The sequence below is a fragment of the Myodes glareolus genome, chromosome 4, assembly GCF_982192425.1.
Source record: "Myodes glareolus chromosome 4, mMyoGla1.1, whole genome shotgun sequence".
NCBI classification, from domain to species: Eukaryota; Metazoa; Chordata; class Mammalia; order Rodentia; family Cricetidae; genus Myodes; species Myodes glareolus.
The window spans coordinates 76,842,800-76,850,362 of NC_142029.1; the positions used below are offsets into that span (position 1 = coordinate 76,842,800).

The 7,563-nt window shown below is 43.0% G+C and overlaps 1 long non-coding RNA gene across 1 annotated transcript; it reads left to right on the forward strand.

The window, feature by feature from the left end:
* The first annotated feature begins 4,854 nt into the window (after positions 1-4,854).
* On the forward strand, positions 4,855-6,508 carry LOC148122336 (uncharacterized). Its single transcript, XR_015737720.1, has 2 exons — positions 4,855-5,903; positions 6,172-6,508. It is a non-coding gene; the product is annotated as an uncharacterized LOC148122336 (long non-coding RNA).
* Positions 6,509-7,563: the final 1,055 nt, after the last annotated feature.

Consider the following 7,563-nt stretch of genomic DNA (forward strand, 5'->3'; position numbering starts at 1 on the left):
GTCCCTTTGTTCTAATAGCCTGCCTGCAGCTAGCTAAGACTGCAGGCAAAGTGATTCCTGGATAGCAAGGGTCACTAATCCAGTAGAAGAAGACCCAGCGGAGGGAAGAGCCATTGGAGAGCATCTGAAGGAAGAGATGGGCAGGCGCCAAGGCAAGAATTCCTCCAACAATCTGAAAAACAACATGAAATCACCAGATCCCAGCGATCTTACGACAGAAGGACTCGAACGCCCTATTCCGGAAGAAGTGGAAAACAGTGTCATTATGAAAGCAATAGAGTCTCTAAAACAGGGTATGAATAACTCACTTAAAGAAATAGAAGAGAAATATAACAAAAAATAATAGAAATGAGTAAAGAAATGGAAGACAAATATAACAAAAAGTTTGAAGAAATGAGTAAATTCGTAAATGATACCCTGGGAAACCAAGAAAAAGCAATCAAACAGGTAATGGAATCAGTGCAAGAATTGAAAACTGAAATGGAGGCAGTGAAGAAAACACAAACCGAGGGCCGGCTGGATATGGAAAATCTAGGTAAACGAATGGAGACTACAGAATCAAGCTTAACCAATAGAATACAAGAGATAGAAGAACGAATCTCAGATTATGAAGACACCATAGAGAAAATAAATGCCCTGACCAAAGAAAACAGCAAATCCAACAAATTCTCATCACAAAACATTCAGGAAATATGGGACATAATAAAAAAACCAAATCTAAGAATAATAGGAGTAGAAGAAGGAGAAGAATTGCAGATCAAAGGTCCAGAAGATATATTCAACAAAATTATAGAAGAAAACTTTCCCAACCTAAAGAGGGATATTCCTATGAAGGTGCAAGAAGCATACAGAACACCGAATAGACTGAATCAGAAAAAAACGTCCCCTCGCCATATAATAATCAAAACACAAAGCAGTCAGATTAAAGAAAGGATATTAAGAGCTGCAAAGGAAAAAGGTCAAGTAACCTATAAAGGTAAACCTATCAGACTTACACCAGACTTCTCTATAGAAACCATGAAAGCCAGAAGGTCCTGGATAGAGGTACTGCAGAAATTAAGGGACCATGGATGCAAGCCCAGACTACTTTACCCAGCCAAGCTTTCGTTCACTATCAACGGAGAAAACAAAATATTCCAGGATAAAAACAAATTTAAACAATATGTAACTACTAATCCAGCCTTACAGAGAATACTAGAAGGAAAATTACATCCCAAGGAATCCAACACTGCCAACACTGACTACAATAATTCAGACATCTAGCGACCCTTCACTAGCACAATTCAAAGAAGGAAACCACATACAGTCTATTACCACCAAAAAAATGACTGGAGTCAACAACCAATGGTCATTAATATCTCTTAATATCAATGGACTCAATTCACCTATAAAGAGGCACAGACTTAGAGATTGGATATGAAAACAGGATCCAACATTCTGCTGTTTACAAGAAACACACCTCAACCACAAAGACAGACACCTACTCAGAGTAAAGGGTTGGGAAAAGGTCTTCCAAGCAAATGGACCTAAGAAACAAGCGGGTGTGGCCATTCTAATATCTAACAAAATCGACTTCAAACTAAAATCAATCAGAAGAGATGGAGATGGACATTTCATACTCATAACAGGAACAACTCATCAGGAAGAAGTCTCAATCCTGAATATCTATGCCCCTAATGTAAAGGCACCCACATATGTAAAAGAAACTCTTCTAGAACTCAAGGCAGTCATCAAACCACACACGCTAATAGTAGGAGACTTCAACACTCCTCTCTCACCAATGGACAGGTCAATCAGACAGAAACCAAACAGAGAATTAAGAGATTTATTGGAGGTATTGAATCAAATGGACTTATCAGACATCTATAGAACACTCCACCCAAATAGGAAAGAATATACCTTCTTCTCTGCAGTTCATGGAACCTTCTCGAAGATTGACCACATACTCGGCAACAAAGCAAACTCCCACAGATACAAAAAAATATTAGTAACCACCTGTGTCTTGTCAGATCACCATGGATTAAAATTAGAATTCAACAACAATGCTACCTCCAGGAAGTCAACAAACTCATGGAAGTTGAACAGTCAACTACTAAATCACCCCTGGGTCAAGGACGAAATTAAGAAAGAAATTAAAGTCTTCCTTGAATTTAATGAAAACAAAGACACAACATACTCAAACCTATGGGACACTATGAAAGCAGTGCTAAGAGGAAAGTTCATAGCAATAGGTGCCCAAATAAAGAAAACGGAGAAAGCACACATTGGAGACCTAACAGCACACTTGAAAGCTCTAGAAAAAAAAGAAGCTGATTCACCCAGGAGGAGTAGAAGACTGGAAATAATCAAACTGAGGGCTGAAATCAACAAAATAGAAACAGAGAAAACAATCCAAAGAATCAATGAATCAAAAAGCTGGTTCTTGGAGAAAATCAACAAGATTGACAAACCCCTATCCAAACTAATCAAACGGCAGAGAGAGCACATGCAAATTAATAGGATCAGAAATGAAAAGGGGGATATAACCACAGACTCAGAGGAAATTCAGAGAATCATTAGATCTTACTACGAAAGTTTATATGCCACAAAGTTGGAAAATGTAAAAGAAATGGACATTTTTTTAGATAAGTACCATATACCAAAGTTGAACCAAGAACAGGTGAACAATCTAAATAGACCTGTTAGTCGTGAAGAACTAGAAACTGTTATCAGAAATCTCCCTACCAAAAAAAGTCCAGGACCAGATGGTTTCAATGCAGAATTCTACCAGAATTTCCAGGAAGAGCTAATTCCTATACTCCTTAATGTATTCCATAATATAGAAACAGAAGAGTCATTGCCAAACTCCTTTTATGAAGCTACAGTTACCTTAATACCAAAACCACACAAAGACACAACCAAGAAAGAGAATTACAGGCCAATCTCACTCATGAACATCGACGCGAAAATTCTCAATAAAATCCTGGCAAACCAAATCCAGGAACACATTAGAAAAATTATCCATTATGATCAAGTAGGCTTCATCTCAGAGATGCAGGGCTGGTTCAATATACGCAAATCTATCAATGTAATCCATCATATAAATAAACTGAAAGAAAAAAATCATATGATCATTTCATTGGATGCTGAAAAAGCATTTGACAAAATTCAACACCCATTTATGATAAAGGTGTTGGAGAGACTGGGGATACAAGGATCATACCTAAATATAATAAAAGCAATATACAGCAAGCCGACAGCTAACATCAAATTGAATGGAGAGAAACTCAAAGCCTTTCCACTAAAATCAGGAACACGACAAGGCTTTCCACTCTCTCCATACCTCTTCAATATAGTGCTTGAAGTTCTAGCAATAGCAATAAGACAACATAAGGAGATCAAGGGGATTCGAATTGGAAAGGATGAAGTTAAACTTTCGTTATTTGCTGACGATATGATAGTGTACATAAGTGACCCCAAAAACTCTACCAAAGAACTCCTACAGCTGATAAACATCTTTAGTAATGTGGCAGGATACAAGATCAACTCCAAAAAATCAGTGGCCCTCCTATACACGAAGGATAAAGAAGCGGAGAGGGAAATCAGAGAAACATCACCTTTCACGATAGCCACAAATAGCATAAAATATCTTGGGGTTATGTTGGGAGCCACCTGGAGGCACAGGTGGTCCTGCAGTTTGGAGGTAGCCACGTAGGGCTGAGCACCCTTGCCTGCACCCTTGCTTGTACATGCTCAGACCAGCAGAATGGCATTAACCAATCAGGACAGCGTTCAAGCCGCTCCACCGTTTAAAAGCAGCTGCCTCGGGGCCCAACGCTCTCTCTCTAAGCTTTCTCTCGTCCCTGCTCTATCTTCCCTTCCCCCAATTTTCCTCAAGGGAATGCTCCAAATAAAGATGTGACCAGAGAAGGAATTCTCGTTTTTGGTGGCGTTCATTCCTGCTGGACAGGATGGCCCCCCGCAACTGGTGCCGAAACCCGGGACGCTGAGGGACCCTGACAACTACGCCGGGGGACCCTGAGAAGGAAGTGCCCAGCAACGTGCTGTAAGCCCGGGAGAAAAAGCTGAAATCAGACACCAGCACAGAGAGCCATGAATTTCAGAACTCTGAGAACGTGGAGCGGTGAGTGACGTCAGTTGAATTCCTCCAGAAAGGGGAGGGAAAAGAATTTCAAAGGATAGGCCTAAAAAGAAAAGAAAATACAAAAAAAATCAAAGTTAAGGTATCTGAAAGAAGGTACAGAAAGCAACGGGGAAGAAAAATCCCTTAAGTTCAGTGCAGGAGGAATGTGAACAGCAGCAAAAAAGGCGAGGTAACTAAGGCGGGACTATGAGGACGATGGGGTATGGGAGACCGCGGCTTCCGCTCCCTTTCCGTCCACCTCCGTACTCGCTGATAAGAGACTCGGGGCAACAGTCTCGTAGGGAGGCGGGCTTGATCGTGTTCTAAGACTGCCTTCCCTATTCTTAAAGAGCCACAGAGCTTTTGGAGGTGATTTTCGCTTAATTTTGATTAGAGAGCTCAGTCTCTGGCTCTCACGTACAGAAAACTTAATTTTTGTTTGAGGAAGTAGCTGGCGCGGTGGCGCACGCCTTTAATCCCAGCACTCGGGAGGCAGAGGCGGAAGCTGCGTGGCAGCGCCGCTAAAGACCTAAAGACGGAGAGGGGCCAAACTCTGAACTGTGTTTCCATAGCAACATGGGCGGGCGGAGATGAGTTCCCAGAGAACGGGGCTCCGCGCGGGCAGACCGGGCAGGAGAAGCCCCCCCTACGGGTGGGCGAATGCCCCCCTTGCCGGAGCTTGGCGGTGCAAATTCAATGCCTGAGGTGAGGCTGAGGTACAGTTTGCAGTTACGGAATAAACGGCGAGCCCGCGCACGGCCCGGGGCGGAGCCATGCCTTTGGGCCATGCGGAGCGCGCCACAATGGGCCTCAGAGGCGGGGCAACCGCCGCTGTCTGCTGCTGCCGCTGCCGCTCAGCCACAGCCGCCAAAAATTTAGTCAGATAAAAACATTTGTCGCCAAAAATTCAGTCAGATAAAAACATTTATCCCCCAAACATCGCCCCTTTGTCAGCAGGAAGTAGTCAGATCGATGATGGTCTACGCCCACTCTCCCTCAAAGAACTGGTCCTAATTATCATAATAAAGGCGCGTCCACCTGGTTACCATTACCTATTGCCTCTGGCAACGGGTGGAATAAAACAATGCTACCTAGAGGTTTTTCCATCTAAATAGGGGAGCTGGAGAGATGGCTCAGAGGTTAAGAGCACTGACTGCTCTTCCAAAGGTCCTGAGTTCAATTCCCAGTGACAACTGCTTTGGTTTTTAGACATAAGAGGGGGACTACACTACCAGTGACAGCTTCCCCCAGAGAAAGGATTTCTCTTGCATTCTTTACATTTAATTTTTAATTCAAAATTTTGCTGGTACAGGCAAACAAGATTTGCTTTTTGAAGCAGAGACCTGCAGGTCTCTAAGTTCAAAACCAGCCTACTTCCAGTACTGATTGTGCTGAAATTTTACACTGAGAGTTTTTAATACTCTTAAATGTTAATTTGGGAGGAGAGTTTTGTTTATGTTTTTCTAGGAATGCTGACATACATCTGGGTGCCAGCGAGACTGACAAGAGAAGTGAAGAAGAAGATGACCCAGTGGATGCTGAGTGTCCTGCTGTGGAAGATTCATGCGGAGGCAGCAGTGATGACCCTCTGGGCGGTGTCAAGAGCAGCTGTTTCACACCATCGACTTGAGCAACACCCTGTGCAACCTCTTATCTCTTACTCTATTTTGCCTTTTCCTTCCTTAGGAATGGGTGGGAGCAGAGATATTCTTGGCATGCTGCGTCTAGGTGGAAGTGCTGTATGTCTTTGATTGGTGTGCTACCTGCTAGCCCAAGTGAGGTGGGACAAGGTCTTTATAACACAGGCTTGGAATGTGTATCCTCACCCCAGGTTTGACTCTCAGCTTCTAAAGAGCTCATAGGCAATTAGCCATGCATAGCCTGTGTACCCTCTAGGGACCAGATAGTCCCACAAAGCATGGAGGAAGGTATGCATAGGCGGAGGGTGTGCAGACACAGCCCTAGCACTCCCAGGGAAGTAGTTGTCCCATTGCACGGGAAGGGTGTGTCTTGTTTTTCTTTTCTTTAATCGGTCCACACATCATGAGGTGGGGACCAGATTGAAGAATAGTTTTGCCTTATTGCTCTTATTAACAAGAGAAGAGGGAGATGTTGGGAGCCACCTGGAGGCACAGGTGGTCCTGCAGTTTGGAGGTAGCCACGTAGGGCTGAGCACCCTTGCCTGCACCCTTGCTTGCACATGCTCAGACCAGCAGAATGGCATTAACCAATCAAGACAGCGTTCAAGCCGCTCCACCGTTTAAAAGCAGCTGCCTTGGGGCCCAACGCTCTCTCTCTAAGCTTTCTCTCGTCCCTGCTCTATCTTCCCTTCCCCCAATTTTCCTCAAGGGAATGCTCCAAATAAAGATGTGACCAGAGAAGGAATTCTCGTTTTTGGTGGCGTTCATTCCTGCTGGACAGGATGGCCCCCCGCAGGGTTACTCTAACCAAGGAAGTGAAAGACCTATTTGACAAGAACTTTAAGTCTTTGAAGAAAGAAATTGAGGAGGATACCAGAAAATGGAAACATCTCCCTTGTTCTTGGATTGGGAGGATCAACATAGTAAAAATGGCAATTCTACCAAAAGCAATCTATAGATTCAATGCAATCCCCATCAAAATCCCATCAAACTTCTTCACAGACCTTGAGAAAACAATAATCAAGTTTATTTGGAAAAACAAAAAACCCAGGATAGCCAAAACAATCTTATACAATAAAGGAACTTCAGGAGGCATTACCATCCCTGACTTCAAACTCTATTACAGAGCTACAGTATTGAAAACAGCTTGGTATTGGCATAAGAACAGAGAAGTCGACCTATGGAATCGAATAGAAGACCCGGATATTAACCCACAAACCTATGAGCACCTAATTTTTGACAAGGGAGCTAAAGGTATACAATTGAAGAAGGAAAGCATCTTTAACAAATGGTGCTGGCATAACTGGATGTCAACCTGTAGAAGGATGAAAGTAGATCCATACCTATCACCATGCACAAAACTCAGGTCCAAATGGATTAAAGACATCAACATTAATCCGTCCACTTTGAACCTGATAGAAGAGAAAGTGGGAAGTAGTCTACAAGATATAGGCACAGGAGGCCTCTTCCTAAGTAGGACCCCAGCAGCACAGACAATAAGAGAAACAATGAATAAATGGGATCTACTGAAACTGAGAAGCTTCTGTAAAGCAAAGGACACTGTCAGTAAGACAAAAAGGCTGCCTTCTGACTGGGAGAAGATCTTCACCAACCCCTCATCAGACAAAGGTCTGATCTCCAAAATATACAAAGAACTCAAGAAACTAGGCACTAAATCTCTAAATAACCCAATTAAAAAATGGGGTACTGAACTGAACAGAGAATTCACAACAGATGAACTTCGAATGGCCAGAAGACACTTAAGGTCATGCTCAACCTCCTTAGTGATCAGGAAAATGC